Consider the following 19,770-nt stretch of genomic DNA (forward strand, 5'->3'; position numbering starts at 1 on the left):
AATTAATTTTTGTACCTGTGCGCTGGTTGGTAGCGGTTTCTGTACATGGACCCCTAAATCTCTCTGCTCCTCCACAGTTCCTAGTTTATCACCATTTAGAAAATACACTGATTGATCTTAGATTTAAAGTGGATGACCTCGCTCTCCCCCACGTTGAACTCTATTTGCCGCAGTTTTACCCACTCACTTAATTTATCAATTCCCACTTTTCAACTTCCTGCTTCTATCTCCATTATTTATTCCGCCACCAGAAGGCTGAGTGTTCAAATCACGGGGTAACAGTTGCTTTTCGAGCTGATCGGATTCTGGATCGTTCCGGAATGAATGTTTTAGCTGCTTTTTCACAATAAACAGAACCTTGTTCTAAAGTCTGCTTCCCTCGTTCCCAAATGTCAGGAAGGCGTCTCATTCTGCCCTCGACTTTTGATCTTGAACTGCGGATGAAACTTTTGCAAAGAGAGATACGAATCCCCAAATCGCTCCACCTGAATCTCAAACGCTTTGGGAAGAATTTCAGTGCAAACAATCAGGACTTTAAAGGCACCTCAATGACCTGCACTTTCTTTGAATGAGTCTTGTTCGCCTTTGCATTCGACGGTGAAATCGCTCTCAGTTTTCGTCTAAATGAACCAGAGTGTGACCGCCTTGTGTCTGTCAGCGTGGAACTGGCGAGATTGGGTTCAGCACGGATCGTTTTCAACTTTTGAAATCTCACCAAGCACCAGAGAAAATAAACGTGGAATCAAACTGTCCCTGTCAGTGATGAATTGGAGTGAATATCGCTCCAAATAGATCAGGACAACTCGCAGTGCAGCCGCACAGGAGTTCCAAATCCACCCTCTCGCCACTCGGCAATCGCATGAACTGAACTTTACTCTGTCCCAGTATCACCGCGCTGAAATCGACTCTACCACGAGGGGACCGAGTCTTCCACCATACAGGTGTTTAATGGCAAGGTGAGTTTAATGTTCAGAAATAATACAGCACAGATTTTCACTCGTGCAAACTTCACACCCTTTATTTTGGAAAATTAAGCTGATGGTGGAGATATGTTATATTGATCGCTGCAACCTGAATTTTTAGTTGGTTGAAATAATGGTTCAATAACAGCCTCTCTGTGTTTCTGTGGCGCAATCGGTTCGCGAGTTCGGCTGTTAATTGTAAGGTTGGTGATTCGAGCCCCCCCAGGGACTTGCGGGCAGCTTTTACCTCAAGGTTCACTGTCTTGCTTTTTCTGGTTTCGAATGTGTGTTTTGGCTGCTTTGAAAGTGCATGGTTTACATGGCCAGCTGAGCACGGCCGATATTCCACCATTTAACCTGAGATTGGATTCACGGAAATCAGAATTCTTCTTGACAGACAAGGTCCGAAGGTTGCAGGAGAGCCGCTTCACTCTGGCATGGACATTTCTGCAGTGAGTGACACCAGACTGTTTCCACAATGAATGTCACTCCCTTTATTTTGGAAATATAACATTGTATTCACATTCCGAAGGGTTTCAGTTCATTTCCTTTCAAAACTGTGGCAGATGCAATTCAATGTGGGAAAGTGTGAGGTCAGCCACTTTGGGCCTAGAAAAGGTCGATCAGAGTTTTTTTTAATAAATGGTGAGAAGCTGGGAACTGTAAATGAGCAGAAATATTTGGGGGCCCAAATCACGAAAATCTAGTTCACGGGTACAAAAAACTTGAAAAGGCGAATGGAACACAAAGGGGTGAAAGTTATGTTGCAGCTGTACAGAGTTCTGAATAAAACCCATTTAGTGGACTCTTTTCCGCTCTGGGCACTGCACCTCACGGAGGAGAGATTGGCCTTGAAATGGGTCCAACCCAGATTCATCATGAACAAACTGATAGTTGAGACATGTTGTCTTGGTCGCTGTAACCTAAATTTTTAGCCAGTTAAATCAGTTGTTCAATTATGTAGCTGCAGCGCAATCGGTTAGTGCGTTCGGCTAGAAAACGGGAAAGTTGATGGTTTTGAGCCCACCCAGGGACGATAGGGGAAATCTTTTACTTTAAGATTCATGGTCTCGCATGTCCTGGTTTCTCATGTGTGTTTTGGCTGCAAAAAAAAGTGCACGGTTGAGATGGCCAGCTGAGGACGGCCGATCTTCCACCATTTAATCTGTGATTGGATTCACGGAAATCAGAATTCTGCTTGACAGACAAGGTCTGAAGGTTGCAGGAGATCCGCTTCACTCTGACATGGATATTTCTGCAGTGAGCGACACCAGACTGTTTCCACAATGAATGTCACTCCCTTTATTTTGGAAACGCTAATTGTATTCACATTCCGAAGGGTTTCAGTTATTTTTGTAAGAGATCATCAAAGGATCCTGCAGCACTGCCTCGGATAATAACAACAGTTCTAAGCCGCATTTCAGTCGGGGCAACAAATCATTACATCCATTTATCTGCACCCTTAAATCCAAGCATCTGCACCCTTATACCGGAGTATCTGCACCCTTATACCGGAGTATCTGCATCCTGATACCGGAGTATCTGCATCCTTATACCGGAGTATCTGCATCCTTATACCGGAGTATCTGCATCCTTATACCGGAGTATCTGCACCCTTATACCGGAGCATCTGCATCCTTATACCGGAGTATCTGCATCCTTATACCGGAGTATCTGCATCCTTATACCGGAGTATCTGCACCCTTATACCGGAGTTTCTGCACCTTTACACAGGAGCATCTGCACCTTTATACCGGAGTACCTGCACACTTACAGCGGAGTATCTGCACCCTTATACCGGAGTATCTGCATCCTTATACCGGAGTTTCTGCACCCTTATACCGGAGCATCTGCACCTTTACACAGGAGCATCTGCACCTTTATACCGGAGTACTTGCACACTTACAGCGGAGTATCTGCACCTTTACATCGGAGTATCTGCACCTTTACACCGGAGTATCTGCATCCTTATACCGGAGTATCTGCACCCTTACACAGGAGCATCTGCACCCTTACACCGGAGGATCTGCACCCTTATACCGGTTAATTCAGTAACCGTCCCCAATCACCTTTAACAGCATCTGGAACCCTAAACAAAACCCAACACAGAAGAAATGACCTTTAGAACTTTTCACTCATGTTCGGACACATTTTTATTTACTGTACTTTAAGGGAGATTTGGGGAAAGTGGGCGCTGATACTCAGAAACTCTCCCTCGCGTGTCGCTACTTGGTGCTAATTTTTCAGCGGGCTCGTTGGTCTACGGGGACTGATTCTCGCTTCGGGTTTGCTGATTGAAATATGCGAGAGATCCCGGACGAGCCCTCATTTTCCCCACGCCTTTTGATGTTGACCTGCTGTTAAAACTAGCGATTTCGGTGCTCGAAAGTAAAATTTTGTAGCAAAACCGCAACAAGATCAATAATGTTCGTCAAGGAAGGGAAATAATCCCCCACACTTCATCTTACACAAGTGGCTCCACTCCCCCCGAATTTATAATGCTTAATCCACTCTGAGCTGGATTGGTGAAACACTCTCAAGAAGGAGGCTCATCATCTGCTCAACACAAAAGTCAATCTCCTGGACTTCTAGCTCTGTCAGACTGCATGTTCCCTCAGACAGGTTTCCAACTGGACACAAGCATCCGGCTGCCGTGTGAGCATTGGTGCTTGAGGGTAGAATTCTTGCTTGTAGTAATTCTATTGCTGTAATAGTAGCGCCAGAAGATCGCAAGATGGAAAGTATCGTGGCTGAGCGTTCTAACGCGCTGGTTTAAAGCTCATGCTAAATCCCATAATTTGCAGATGGATCAAAATCATAGTTTGTGGCTCCAATTCCGCAGTCTACCTCCTGTAAAATAATAACACAAAACATCTCATCTGCTATTGCAAAAGCGGAGTCCGGAGGAACCACATGGCAATACAAATAAGTAGATGCATTTTGGAACAAACCAATTGTACCTTCAACTGCGGTCAAAATGTTCACAAGGCAAAAGATTGGTTGATCAAAGTGAGACTCGACTAACAACCTCGGTATTTCCCGACCCTGTTCTGTCAGATAAGGACCGCGCACTGACCGATTGCGCCGCTGGAGCCCGGTCACTCTGATCACCTGTCCCACTCTGCTGGAAAGAATCTTAAGGTGAGAGGCCCGAACCTGTGGAAACGTGTCCTGTCCCCGTGATGAAAATAATATTTGCACTTTCACTTTCAGCTTCTTTCACATCATCTGCTCCATCGCACGACAATCGGGTTTTCTGTGAACAGGTCAAAATGAACATTGCCAGAAATTCTAACAGCAGTGGGATTCAAACCCACGCCTCCATAGAAATTTGATGGAACACCTTAGACCGCGAGGCCGCGCTATCATAATGTCAGAGTAACGTTCAAAGAGCTGTTCAATGCTCAAATAAATGAACTGAAGCTAATTGACCGCATTTACCCCGTGCTGGGGTTGTTCTCCTCAGAGCAGAGAACGTGAAGAGGTGATTTGATCGAAGTGTTCAAAGTCATGAAGGGTTGAGATAAAGTTAATAAAGAGAAGCTGTTCCCATTGGCGGAAGGGTCGAGAACCAGAGGACACAGATTTAAGGTGATCGGTAAAAGAACCAAAGGCGACGTGAGGAAATGCTTTTTTTTACCCGGCGAGTATTTATAACCCGCAATGCGCTGCCTGAAAGGGTGGTGGAAGCAGATTCAATCGTGGCTTTCAAAAAGGAATTTGATAAATAGTTGAGGGGAAAAATTGCAGGGTTACGGAGAAGGAGCGGGAGAATGGGACTAATTGGATTGCTCTTACAATGAGCCGGCACGGGCAGGATGGGCCGAATAGCCTCCTTCTGTGCTGTTGTCATTTTATAATTCATATTCTATATAAATTTCTCTATCTCTCCCTGTCTCGGTCTCTTGTGTTGTCCCCTGATGGACTTCTCAGGCTTCCTTGAACGGCAATGCCTGATCGAAGCTGCAACACCAGCAGAGAAGGTTAAAGAAAGATTGAGACGGTAGGAAAAGTACAGGTGCAACCGAGCTGCTGCAGCCAATGTCTCCACATTAATGTCTCTTCGCTCACACAGTGAAACAAAGCACCAATTTGATTAAAGTATGCTTATGGTAGAGTGTATATTAACACCATGCCGAGACAGACGGCAATCACATCATAGAATCATACAATCATTGAAATTTACGCCACAGAAGGAGGCCGTTCTGCCCATCATGTCTGTGCCGTCCGAAAAAAAACAGGCATCGAGCCTCATCCCACATTCCAACGTTTCCTCCGTCGTCTTTTCGGTTCTGGCTCTTCAAATGCATATTCAAGTTCTTTTTAAATGCGATGAGGGTTTCTGCCTCTACCACCCTCTCAGGCAGTGAAATTCCAGACCCCCACCTCCCTCTGGGTGAAAAAAATATCCTGCGCTCCCCTCCAATCCTTCTACCAATTAAATTAAACCTATGCCCCCTGATTATTGAGCTCTCTGCTAAGGGAAGTAGGTCCGTCCTATCCAATCTATCTCGGCCGGTCATTATTTTATACGCCTCAATTAAATCTCTCCTCAGCCTGCTCGGTTCCAAAGAAAACCACCCCAGCCTATCCAATCTATCCTCATAACTAAAATTCTCCAGCCCTGGAAACATCGTGGTAAATCTCCTCTGTACCTTCTCCAGTGCAATCACATTTTTCCTGTAGTTTGGTGACCAGAAATGTACACAGTACTCTAGCTGTGACCTAACTAGTGTTTTATACAGGTCTAGCATAACCTCCCTGCTCTCATATGCTGTGCCTCGCCTAATTAAGGAATGTATCCTGTGTGCCTTCTCAACCACCTGACCTACTTTTCCTCTTACCTTCAGGGATCTATGGACATGCACTCCAAGGTCCCTCTGTTCATCTCCATCTCTCACTATCCTCCCAAGTAATGTAGTTTCAGAGCAACGAATTCTGAAACGTCTTACTTGATAATTCAAGTCGTACACTCGAAACAAATTTGGTAAAAGGAGACTAATATTGGTGATTGGAAATAGTTAGTGTACAACATGAAATTGCTGTACACCGGAATAGAAAAAGAGATTGGCTGGACAGAAGAGGACTGAAAGGATGGCCGATCGGCTCTGGGAAGTAGCGAACCATTACACTGGCTGCACGATTCGACCAACAGCGGCTTGTTGGTCTCGGGGTCTGACTCTTGCTTAGTTGATAGCATTGATTAATAGTCAAAAGGTCTTGGGCTCCAATCGCGGATGAGCCCTGCTGTCTCCCCATATTTAGTGAAAAGTCATCAATTGGTTTATGACAGCTTTTCCATGTCGCTGTTGGTAGAATTGAATTATATCGAGAGGATGTTTGAGTTCCAGAGGACAGAGTGCGGAAGTTTCCAAGGTGCAACACACGTGAAGGAAATAAAATGTCTCAAGATGATGAGGAGATTGATGCTGAATGTGAACTTCCCCACGTTCAGGCGGTCTCATTGATATTAAATGACGGGATAGAGAGCGATTTATCGAAGTTTGGGGATGACACCAAGATGGGCAGCATTGTAAGCAGTGCAGATGGAAGCACAAAATTACAGAGAGACATTAATATAATAAATGAACGGACAAAACTGTGGCAATTGGATTTCAATTTAGGCAAGTGTGAGGTCATCCACTTTGGACCGAAAAAGGATCGATCAGAATACAATCTAAATGGTGAAAAGTTCGAAACCCCTGTGGAGCTCCAAATGGACTTAGGGATCCATGTATATAGATCATTAAAATGTCATGGACAGGTACAGAAAATAATCAAAGAGGCTAATGGAACGCTGGTCTTTATATCTAGAGGACTAGAATACAAGTGGATAGACATTATGCTATCACTATACAAGGCTCTGATTAGACCAGCGCTGGAGTACTGTGTTCAGTTCTGGGCACCGCACCTTAGAAAGAATATATTGGCCGTGGAAGGAGTGCACTGTAGATTTACTGGAATGATACCTTGACGCTAACCGCTAAATTACGAGGAGAGATTACACAAATTAGGGTTGTATTCCCTGGAATGTAGTGGATTAAGAGCTGATTTGATCGAAATGTTCAAGATATTAATGGGAACTGATAGGGTAGATAGAGAGAAACTATTTCCGTTCGTTGGGGTGTCTCGGACTCCGGGAAATAGACTGAACATTAGATTCAGGACTTTCAGGAGCAAAGTTAGGAAACTCTTCCACAAGCAAAGGATTGTTGAAGTTTGGAACTCTCTTCCACAAACGACAGTTGTTGCGAGCTCAGTTGTTAATTTCAAACCCGTGATTTATAGATTTTTATTAACCAAAGTTATTAAGGGAGATGGGGCTAAGGCGGGTAAATGGAGTTCGGTCACAGATCAGCCGTGATCTCATTGAATTGCGGAACAGGCTCGAAGGGCTAAATGGCCTACTCCTGTTCCTAAGTTTCTCATTGGTGCAGAATGCAAAATGACCATGTATTGGCCGGGAATTCAACCCGGGTCTCCCGCGTGGCAGGTGAGAACTCCACCCCTGAACAACCAATGCTCGGATGGGGAGTAGCAGCATGTGTCCATTTGGAATCCAGTCTGAACGAACATGCCGTTTACAGCTGGGATGGCTGAGTGGTTAAACCGTTGGTCTCAAAATTCCAATCGGTTTTCAACGTCGGTTTGAAGTCTGCTCGCAGAGCGACTGTTTAAAGGTCTCTTCAATGATCAAATCGATTAATTGGAGTTAATTGACAGCATTTCCCTCCCTTTCCCACCGTGGCAGCTGCTTTTAATTGGGAGTCCAATCTTCCCATGCTGGATTTGAAGACCCGAGAAGGAATCTCTCCCAATCCGTAACTTAATTTCTGCTCTTTTGCAAAACCTGACATTTATAATCTTTATTTTCTTTGCATTCATCTCTCTATCTCTCCCTGTCTCTGTCTCTTGCCTCTCCGTGTTTTCCCTCATGGACGTTTCAGGCTTCCTTGAACAGCGAAGTCTGATCTAACCTGCAACAGACATCTCGCCTCTTCCCACTTTCTCGCTTTTGGGACGGACTCTTGGAGGTTACGGCTCTTCAATTGCATATTCAAGTGCTTTTTAAATGCGATGAGGGTTTCTGCCTCTCCCATCCTTTCAGGCAGAGAGTTCCAGACCCCCACCACCCTCTGAGTGAAAAAAAATTCTCCTGCGCTCCTCTCTAATCCTTCTACCAATTACCTTAAATCTATGCCCCCTGATTATTGATCTATCTGCTAAGCGAAATTGGTCCTTCCGATCCACTCTATCTGGACCCGTCATAAATTTATACACCTCAATTAAATCTCCCCTCAGCCTCCTCGGTTCCAAAGAAAACAACTCCAGCCTATCCAATCTAATCTCATAACTAAAATTCCCCAGTACTGGCAACATCGTCGTAAATCTCCTCTGTACTCTCTCCAGTGCAATCACATCCTTCCTGTAATGCGGTGACCAGAACTGTACACCTAACTAGAGTTTTATACAGTTCTAGCATACCCTCCCTGCTTTTACATTCTATGCCGCGGCTAACAAAGTACAGGTTCCTGTATGACTTCTTAACCACCTTATCTACCTGTCCTATTTTCAGGGATCTGTGGACATGAAATCCAAAGGTCCCCCTGTTGATCAACTCCTCCCAGTATCTTCCCAAGCAATGTAGTTTCAGAGCCACTAATTCTGAAACGTCTTACTTGATAATTCAAGTCGTAGAGTCGAAACCAATTTGGTAAAGGGAGATTAATATTGCTGATTGGAAATAGTTAGTGTACAACTTGATATTGCTGTACACCGGAATAGAAAACTCGATTGGATGGACAGAAGAGGTCTGAAAGAATGGCTGATCGGCTGTGGGAGGTAGAGAACTTTCACACTGGCTGCCCAAGTTTAATCACAGCGGCTCGTTGGTCTCGGGGTATGATTCTCGCTTAGGGGATTTCATTGAATAATATGCGAGAGGTCCCGGGTTCAACTCCCGGACGAGCCCTGGGGGGCGTAGCTTTGCTTTTATTGGCTTCGACGTATTTTTGGTGTTGGTGTTGGTCGAAATGAATTATATCCAGAGCACGTTTCAGCTCCAAAGGACTAAGTGCTGAATCTTCCAAAGCGCAACACACGGGAAGTAAATAAAATGTCTCAAGATGACGTGGAGATTGAAGCTGAATGTGAATTTACCCCAGTTCAGACGGTCTCATTGATATCAGATGACGGGATAGAGAGCCACATATCCAAGTTTGCTGATGGCACCATGATGGGCAGCATTGTGAGCAGTGCAGATGGAAGCATAACATTACAGATAGATATTAATATAATAAATGAATGGGAAAAACTGGCAAATGGATTTCAATTTAGGCAAGTGTGAGGTCATCCACTTTGGACCTAAAAAGTGTAGATCAGAATACTTTCTAAATGGTGAAAAGCTCGAAACTGTGGAGTTCCAAAGGGACTTCGGGATCCATGTACATAGATCATTATAATGACATGGAGTGGTTAAGCCTCAGCTGGAGTATATTGTACAGTTCTGGGCACCACACGTTAGGAAGGATGAAAAGTCATTGAAGAGGATTCAGAGCAGGTTGACCTGGATGATTCCATGGATGAGGGAATTCAGTTATGTCGAAAGATTGGTGAAGCTGGGATTATTCTCCTTACAGCAGAGAAGGTTAAGGGGAGACCTAATCGAGGTATTCAAAATAATGAGGGGTTTGAAAGTACAAATAGGGAGAAACTGTTTCCTCTGGCAAGTGGGTCGGTAACCAGAGGTCATAGATTTAAAATATTTGCAAAAGTACTCCAGTGGAATTGAGGAGAATTTTTTTTCACGCAGAAGTGACTGTTAAGATCTGGAACGCACTTCCTGAAAGGTGGTTGGATGCAGATTCCATTGGATCATTCAAAAGGCAATTGGACATGTGCTTGAAGAGGACTAATTTGCAGGGATAAATAAGGCCTGTCGGTCTAATTGGACAGGTCTTTGAAAGAGCCGGCACAGGTACCACGGCCGAATGGTCTCCTTCTGTGCTGTTAGATTCTCTGATTCTATGATTACCTTCTGAATCATTGCAATTGATGCTATTCAGTGATGAGGAACCAAGAAAATTATAACCGTGATATTCGGCTTCTCTATTCCCTTCTGAATATCGCAGATTATAATGTCCAGGCGGGGGTGGGACTGAATGGGGGATAGAGTGCGGAGATTGGAATGGAAGCCCAGCAGAATGAACTTGGTCTCATCAGTTTTTGTTATTTTTCCTACCATGCCCGAAGCAGGCGGTGAACCTTCTTCTCGAGAGAGGATCGTCATTTCAGTTCAGAAGGAAAAGATATCGAGAAAATCGGGTGACACAGGCACGGAATGATCCGGGACTTACAGGACATCCCTGTTAAACCGACACAGACACGGAATGATCCGGGACTGACAGCACATCCCTTTTACACAGACACAGACACAGAATGATCCGGGACTGACAGCACATCCCTTTTAAACAGACACAGACACGGAATGATCCGGGACTTACAGCACATCCCTGTTAAACCGACACAGACACGGAATGATCCGGGACTGACAGCACATCCCTTTTACACAGACACAGACACAGAATGATCCGGGACTGACAGCACATCCCTTTTAAACAGACACAGACACGGAATGATCCGGGACTTACAGGACATCCCTGTTAAACCGACACAGATACGGAATGATCCGGGACTTACAGCACATCCCTTTTAAACAGACACAGGCACGGAATGACCCGGGACATCAATCATAATTATGGTACACAAGTTCCTCTTACGTTGACTATAAGATTTTCTGTTTTTCCCAGGACACCACTGCAGACTTTGATACTTCGCGGCCTCACAATCCCAACACCTCGTGGAAGGAACTGTTGCTGATTTCAACAAACAATGCAAAAACCTCCCTCTGCCGCAACGAGAAGGATGGGACTTAAAAGCAGAACTTCTGGAAAAACTGAGCGAAAGAAACCAGATTTCAAAGCAGTAACAACAAGCATGGGTTTCGAACCCAAGCTTGCAGAGCACAATGGATTAGTAATCCATCGCCTTTACCTCTCGGCCACCTCGTCACATCTCCAAAATGCCGAATGTCCTTTAATTCAAATTGAAAATACTGCCGATTTTGGAAATCCTCAGCAGATCAGGCAGAATACGTGGTAAGAGAAACAGAGTTAACGTTTCAGGTCGATGACCTTTGGTCAGAGCTGGGTCAGAGCTTTTATTTTCTTCTTTCTCAATGTAAAGCCCTGGACTCTGAGGAGAAGGAAGTCTGACCGGACAATATGACCTTCCCATGTACCCAAATCGAGAATGTTGAAAATGTCCAGTCAGCTGCTGTAACTCAACTTCGGTGGAAGAACAGCTTTTGCCATTGGATGCAGCGATGTTCGAAGAACCAAAGTCTGTAATGGCGAGTGTGGGGAATTGCCAGGATACCAAGCAGAACGATTCACTCGATATTTTGGCGGAGAGTTCGTTGATGAATTTCAGGTGGAACAGCAACATGTTGAAATCCAGTCGGTGTGTGAAAGAAAGCGAGTGTTGGTGGAAGGGGCTGGGAGTTCAGCAGTGTGGGACCGTGTGCCGAACCACAGCAGTTAAATCCGATTCCCAATTAGTGAACCGATCCAAAAGGTGCAGAAGGTGATGGAGATAACCGGAGCGTGACGTAAATCGGCCTGCTGATGTACAGTCCCTGATAATAAATCCTAGTGTGATGCAAGGAAGAAATTCATAATTATGGTACATATCTTTTATCTTCTGCTGGCCATAAGAGATATTCGGTTTACCAGGGCGCCATTGTGCACTTTGGTTGAAACTTCACCGAGATCACACCTTACACTCCCAACACCTCCGTGCAAGAAACAGTTTGGGTGGCAATCAAGACTTTGTTGATTTGATCAAATAGGTGTAAGTCAGCAATGCGAAAAAGTACTTATTAGGAAAGAAGGATTTTTGGTGAAGAGGCCAAAATGAACAACGCTACAAATTCTGGCGACGGTGGGATTCGAACCAACATACCTGTAAAACACATAGCATAAAACCAGCCCTTTCGGCGTCTCAGCTCCCATTCGGCAACTTATTCAATTATGATGAAAACGGTCAGAGAGCTGAAACATTCCCTCTGGTTCTTTCTCCACAGGAGCTGCCTGACCTGCTGAGTGTTTTCAGCATTTTCTGTTTTTATTTTTGTGATTTCACAATGGCTGTTTTCCTGAAAACTCCCAATTTGACCCAAGGACAAAGCTCACACTTCACTTTCCCCACGCGCTTTAAAGTTTGCCGTTTCCAAACAAAATCCCCTCCGCGCCGGGCTTTCAAAGGGCCTTTCGCTCACGGCCAACCTCCTGTAATCGACAGCTTTTCACCACTGCCGCTCTTTTCATTTCTCCTCATTCCTTTTCAATCGGACATTTCCACAGACCTATTAAGATCAAGCGGAATATTTCCGACCTGACTGCACCGCCCAGATTGCCAAAAGTGCACCTTTCAGCCGTGATTCGCAGCTATGTCGCGCCGCCCGTCTCTCCCGCACATCAACTACTCGGGGAAAAGCGCCAACGACCATGGAAACAAAACCCAGTTCTTCAGTTAACATCCCCCGTGTCACAAGATACCCCATAGAAATTTCACGGTAAAGTCTACCGCTGTCCTTCCGAATGCCAGTCCTGCTTTCTCAGTGCTTGTTTCTGGAACAGTCTCGCAGATTGAAATGTATCGATTGGTTTTAAGGCACAAATGAACATTGGTGCGAACGGGACATGTGCCCCTGAGGAACAGCGGTCGATGTACAGCAAACTTAAAGGCGTAAGAATGTGAGAGTGAATGTTAGAGTAGGTAAGGCCGCAGTAAAGTCTCAGTGAAATGGATCATGATTGTGGAAGGAAGAAAAAGCTGGAAGAAGCGGCGGGTCTGAATTTTGGATCATCCAGAGACACATGAGAGTGCTCGGATGTGAAAGAGTAAGCGGGCTTTCACCATCCACAAAACATCTTTCTTTCATGTGGTAAATATTGATTTCTTGCAGCGTTCTATTAGCCTGTGTCGCGGAGAGTAAACCAAGCGGTACCGTGACCCGGATTTGCACCGTGGTTGTGGCGCCAACAATGCAGATAACTGACCTCATATAACCTGCCCCGTCCTCATCAATACCGCGAACGGCACTGATTGAGATTCACGGGGAGTGATCTTGTCGATTATTTTTTGTTGGCCCCCAATTACTAACAGCTCTCACACTGTAATAGGATGAATTTTAAAGATGCGAGTATCTGCGCCCTTCCAAACCTCCACTCTCATTCAGTCTGTGCTTCCTTTCACTGCTCTCCTCCCGTTTACATTGCTGTATTTTGAACTGTATCTCCCGTCCAGCAGCCTATCTGCCCGTTCCGTTTCATCTCACCATTTCAACACCTAACACAAAAAGGTTAAAGTGCACATGGGTGCGTCATTCGAATATGAGGATTGAGATCACATGCGCAACGACGGTGTCTATTACTGATCTTTATTGATTATCTCTGGATCGGTCCTTTCCTTTAATCCTGTGCAGTAACAGTGATATAAATTTGTGGATTTGAGGGTTGAGCCAAACCCAAGTCAGTTCCCCAGTCCCCAGGAGAAATTCTATAATTCCTGGACAATTTGTATTAAGCAGAATTTAGCAGCAAAAGGTATTATTAATGGGAGCAGTGGGGATGAGATTCATCATCATCCGGCGCCCTGTAAAACAGAGCGGCGGGCAGATGAGGATTAAATTAAATCCTAATTCACTGAATCTAAACAAGGTTTAAAGAAGTGAATCTGTCAGGAGTGGGATTCCTGATCCTGTGTGTGAGCTGCACCTGGGGAATTCTACCAGTGAGACAGGAACGTCCGCACGGTAGCGGCTGCATGTGTCCACTTGGAAACCTGTCGGAAAGAACATAAAGTCTCACAAATCTCCTCTGAATACCCTGCGCATTCTGATTTACAGCCGTGCATTAGAGGCGCTCGCAGCTGCCGTGTCCGAGCGGTTCAGGCGTGAGATATAAAACCCAACGGGGTGTTCCGGTGAAAGTTCACGGCGCTATTGTTTAAAGTTTTGTTCAATGCTCAAATAAATATGAACTGGAGATAACGGGCCGCCTTTCCTTCCCTCAGAGAGATTCTCCACCGCGGCAGAGCCTTTTAATTGGGAGCCCAATGGTCTCTTGCAAAATTTCAAGATGCGTGACGGAAACGTCACAATATTCCACAATTTGGGTACGGATAGACTGGAGAAGCTGCGGTTGTTCTCCTTAGAGCAGAGAAGGTTGAGTGGAGATTTGATAGAAGTTTTCAAAATCATGACATGTTTAGATAAAGTAAATAAAGAGAAACTGTTCCGATTGGCGGAAGAGTCGAGAATCAGAGGACACAGATTTACGGTGGTTGACAAAAGAACCAAAGGCGATATGAGGAAAACGATTGTTACTTAGCGAGTAGTTATAATCTGGAATGCGCTTCCAGAAAGGGGGATGGAAGCAGATTCCATCGTGGCTTTCAAAAATATTTGAAGGGAAAATATTTGCGGGTCTGCGGGGAAAGAACGGGGGAATGGGACGAACTGGATTGTTCTTACAAAGAGATGGCACAGGCTCGATGGGCCAAATGGCCTCCTTCTGTGCGAAAACGATTCTATGATTTTATCTCTCCCAAGCTCCATCATAAATTCTGCTCACTTGATATTTAGGTTATTTTTTCTATACTTTTATCTCTATGTCTCTGTCTCTCTCTGTGTTTTCCCCTGATGGACTCCTCCGGCTTCCTTGAACGGCTCAGGCTGATCGAACCAGCGACAGCAGCAGAGAAGGGTAAAGATAGAAAGACTGAGACGGTAGGAAAAGTAAAGGACCAATCCAGAAGATGAATTCGTAACTAATGTCTACACATTCATGACTCTTCGTCCTCACAGTGAAAACATCAGTAATTTTATCCCAGTATAAGAAAGTCTTGAATTTATAAAGCGCTTTTCACGACCACAAGACGTCTGAAGTGTAGTCACTGTGATACTTGTGGGAGAGTGGATAATCTGCGGATGACGAGACAGACAACAATGTAGCTTTAGAGCAATTAATTCTGCAAAGTCTCACTTGATAATACAAGTCGCACGTAAATAAACGAATGTGGTAAAGAGAGGCTAATATTGTTGATATGAAATATTTAGAATAGAACTGGACATTCCTCTACATCGGAATAGAAAACGTGATTGGATGGACAGAATGATGGCCGATCGGCTGTGGGTGGCACCCCTTTATTATTAGTGGCTTGTTGATCTTGGGGTATGATTCTCGACTTGGGTATTTGCTGATTGATATGTGAGAGAACGCGAACGAGCCCTGCTGTGTTACCATTTTTAGTGTAAAATCACTAATTGGCTTCTCACGTCTTGTCAGCGGTGTAGTCGGCAGGATTGACTTAATCTCAGTGCATGGAGGACAGAATGCAGAGGTTCTGACCACAACACACATGGAGAAAGGAAAATGTCTCACGATGGTGTTCAGATTGAAGCTGAATGTAAATGTATCCCAATTCACGTGACCTCATGAATGGAGAATGAAAATGCTGCTCCATTGGGCGGTAAAGGAACGCGAACATCCCGCTTGGCCGGCGAGAATTTTACCCCAGAAACAGCAATGCCCGCACAGGTGTTGGCTGCATGAGTCCAGCTGGAAACCCGTCTGCAAGAACATACAGTCTCATAGATCTCCTGTGATAACCTTCCGCATTCTGATTTGTCGTTTGCAGCTGCGATGACCCAATGATTAAGGCGTTGGACTCGCAAAGTGATTTCCCACCCAGCCTCGACGCAACACATGTGGAGAAAGGAAAATATTTCAGAACGGTGAGCAGATTGAAGCTGAGTGCAAATAGATCCCAATTCACGCGATCTTATGAATGGAGAATGATAATAATCCTGAATTGAGCGGGAATCGAAGCCCGACCTCACTACGTTGCAGACGAGGATTCACTCACTGAAACAGCAATTCCCGCACGTTATCAAGCTCCAAGTGTCGAGTTGGAAACCTGTCGGAGAGAACATTGTATCACAGATCGCTTGTGATAAACCTACACATTCTGATTTACAGCCGTGCAGCATAAATAACTGTGGCTGCGATGGCCGAGTGGTTAAGGCGTTGGACTTAAAATTCGAATGGGATTTTCCTGCATAGGTTCGAATCCTGCTGACAGCACTATTGCTAAAAGTTATGTTCACTGCTCAAATAAATGTGAACTGGAGTTGACGAACCGCATTCCCTCTCTCAGAGAGACTCTCCAGCGCGGCTCATGCTTTTAATTCGGAGCCCAATGGTCTCTTGCAAAATTGCGAGACACGTGAAGGAATCTCTCCCAAGCTCCATCTTAAATTCTGCCCGTTCGCAGAACTTGACATTGATCCTATTTCTTCCTATACTTTGATCCCACCTTGTCTCTGTCTCTTGACTCTCTGTGTTTTTCCCTCATGGACTTCTCAGGCTTCGTTGAACGGCCACGGATGATCGAACCTGGAACACCGGCAGTGAAGGGTAAAGATGGAAAGACTGAGACGGGGGGAGAAGCAAAGGTGCAACCCAGCTGATGAATTCGTAACTAATGTCCACACATTTATGTCTCTTCACCCTCACAGTGAAAAATCAGCAATTTGAGTCCAGTCCACTTATGGTAGAGTGGATAATATGCAGATGTTGAGACAGACACCAATCGAACCGTTGCCGTGGTGATGAAAGCTCCAAATCCTAAACACTGAACCACAAGGTAACGCTGAAAATTCTTTGCTGTGAACAAGCAGACCAACGCGGCCTTTCCCACTTGCCCCTTTGTAATTCAGGTCATTTTTGTGTCAGACAAGCTGCTCGCACAAAATGGCATTTTCTGTTCGAACGACTATCGGGACAGAAGGTGATGTTCAGGCAATGACAGCACCAAGTGCAAGCAGGCATGGACATGGAATGGAAAGTGAGGGAAAATACTCCCACAAGCTGCTGATGGACATGTTTCCATTTCCAAAATTCACACACCGAATCAATGCAGCTCCTGGGAAAACTCCAAGGCAACACAGGTCTATCGGGCATCGTTTGAAGCAACTGGCAGTTTAAAGTGTCATCTCCTGCTGCTCCTGTGGGGAGTGAGGGAGCGACACTGTCGGTATCTGCCTACAGTTTGATTTTGTACAGAACTGTACAGAGAAGGAGCAAATATAGCGGGGCTGTGAGATATTCTATATTATTCATATTTGACCAGAGGAATATCCGCAGTCAGAAGCTGAAAAGAAGGGAGAGATAAGAGGCCTGAGAATAAACACAGAGCTGAATGAATCACGGAAGAGTGAAAGAAAAATAAATGTCATCAGTTCCATAGTGTCTGGTGCTCAATCCTGGGAGCTCCCCGATGGACTGGTGGTTAAAATTCAGTGCTCCCATCACCGCGTGGTTCCATTCCCAGTCAGAGAATTAAATTTAACAAGAGTTATGAACTTGATAAATAATTACATGAAGCTAATTAAACCCTGTTCGTAGTTGAATGACTGTTTTGATCACCATTAATCAACCAATAACGTTCTGTTTCAGACTGAAGGAGATGCCGACATGGTTACCGAGAGACAGACAGACAAAACTTTAATAAGATTTTTGTGCTTTGCATGTGATGAAATTTCATCATTTTACAGACTGGATCTTAAGAGTGCGATTAAAAGCTCAGTGCAGCCGTTGTTAAATTTAACATTAACAGGCAATTGTCGCCGTTTATCACAGGAACGCCCGAACCGGTACTCCGATGAAGATGAAAGTAACGCAACGAGGAACATCTGATACGACACGAAAGGCATCGGGCTATGACAAAAATCCCCACCGTTTTGCTTTTCCAAAATAAAGGGTGTGACATTTATTCTCTGAAAATAGAAACAGTCTGGTCTCACTCACTACAGTAATCTCTCTGTCACAGTGAACCAGCTCTCCTACTGCGAGTGTGACCTCCCTTCGGGCCTTTCGGGGGCTTGTCTCAAGATGAATTGTGATTTCCGTGAAGCCAATGTTCCATTCCTTTATATGATTCATGTGCCTGATTTCCGACTGGAGGGTAAATGGTGGAATATCAGCCCTGCTCAGCCGGCAATGATCACGGTACATTTTCTTGCAGACAAAACACACATTGAAACCCTGGAATTTTGATACGATGAATCCTGAGGAAAAATAAAATAAGGACTCGAATCATCAAACTTTTGCGCCAACCGATTGCGCCACCGAGTCAGGTGGAAAAATCATCCGCTAAATCAGTAATTCACTGAGCTAAACCTTGAGGCTGCAGTGACCAATATAACAGCTGTCTACTGTCAGTTTACTTTTACAAAATCAAGAGTTGGAGCTTGCAGGAGTGAAAATCCAAAAGCCGGTCTTCACTCTTAAAGCAGCAACTGTGAAGTTAAGAGAAACGTGCCGGAGAAATACTCGATTTCAGCGTGGTGACACTGGGCCAGAGTAAAGCTCAGTTAATATGATCGCCGAGTGGCCAGAGGGTGGATTTGGAATTCCTGAGCGACCGCACTGTGAATTTTCCAGATCTGCTTGGAGCACCAATCCCTTCAATTCATCACTTACAGGGAAAATTCGATTCTCGGTTTCTTTTCCCTGAGCTTGGCGAGATCTTAAAAATTGAAAGCGACCAATATCAGAGCGAACCTCGTCACCGACATGCTCACAGATACAGAGCCGCCACACTCTGCTTCAGTGAGATGAAAGCCCAGAGCGGTTTCAAGGTCGAATGCAATGAAAGTGCAGGTCATTGAGGTGCCTTTAAATTCCTGATTCTTTGAACTGAACTTCTTCCGAAAGTGCTTGAGATTCAGGGAGTGATTTGGGGATTTATTTTTCTCTTTGCAAAGTTTGAACCGCAGCTCAAGATCAAAAGTCTAGGGTTAAATTAGGGATTCTCCAGGGTATGAACCTCGAATTGAGAATTATACCCCGAACTCAACGAGCCCAGAAACAAGAACGTGTTACGGACACATTCTATGAGAGGGCTGTCTGTATAATGAAAAGGCATTTTTGAAGAGACTTCCTGATCAGTTCCGTGTTGGCTCCTGCACAAAACACAAACACCACACTGTGCGTTTTTCCTTCCAAAATTCACTGAACACCATGAATTGAACAAAGGCACCGCTGGGAGTTGAACCCAGGATCTCTTGTTTACTGGACAAGTGCTTTAACCAACTGAGCCACAGAGCCAAGTCATGGGATCATTTCCCACCTCCTCTCATTAATATCTATCAGCTACACGTCACATTCTGTTGGGGGCTCAGACTGTTTGATCTTTGTCTATTTCACTTGCCCGTTTCCCTGTGAATCCCGATACTGACTGCGTTTCAAGCTGTGTTTATCTTTCTGTGTCCATCAGTGCTTTGATACACGAATGAATATTTGTGCTTGTGTTTGTTACTTTAAATAAATTAGGGATGGACAATTCTCGCTCTGACACTGAAGAACTAATTGAGCAAATTTCACAGTGAAGAGTTGTTTATTGTGGTGCTGAAACGAAAAAAAAATCGTAAAAGGTGCAAAGAGGGAAAACGAGAAAAACTTGTGAGTGAAATTAAGGACAACTTTCAAGGTTTTTACACGTATATTAAGAGAAAGAAGGGTGACGAAGAGTAATGTGGGCCCTTAAAGATGGATAGGGGTGATATTGTAATTGAAATTCAGGAAATGGCAGACTTGCTAAACACTCACAGAAAATCATGAGGATAATGTACCAGAGGCACGAGGAAAACTGAAAATAAATCAAGGGGATTCGGTGTAAG

At 44.6% G+C, this 19,770-nt stretch overlaps 2 non-coding genes across 2 annotated transcripts; one reads left to right on the plus strand and one right to left on the minus strand.

The window, feature by feature from the left end:
- The first annotated feature begins 16,088 nt into the window (after positions 1-16,088).
- On the plus strand, positions 16,089-16,171 carry trnal-uaa (transfer RNA leucine (anticodon UAA)). The gene has a single exon. It is a non-coding gene; the product is annotated as a tRNA-Leu (tRNA).
- Positions 16,172-19,124: 2,953 nt separating this feature from the next.
- On the minus strand, positions 19,125-19,198 carry trnat-agu (transfer RNA threonine (anticodon AGU)). The gene has a single exon. It is a non-coding gene; the product is annotated as a tRNA-Thr (tRNA).
- Between the last annotated feature and the right edge of the window lie 572 nt (positions 19,199-19,770).

This window comes from Heptranchias perlo, unplaced genomic scaffold (genome assembly GCF_035084215.1).
Source record: "Heptranchias perlo isolate sHepPer1 unplaced genomic scaffold, sHepPer1.hap1 HAP1_SCAFFOLD_282, whole genome shotgun sequence".
Lineage (NCBI taxonomy): Eukaryota > Metazoa > Chordata > Chondrichthyes > Hexanchiformes > Hexanchidae > Heptranchias > Heptranchias perlo.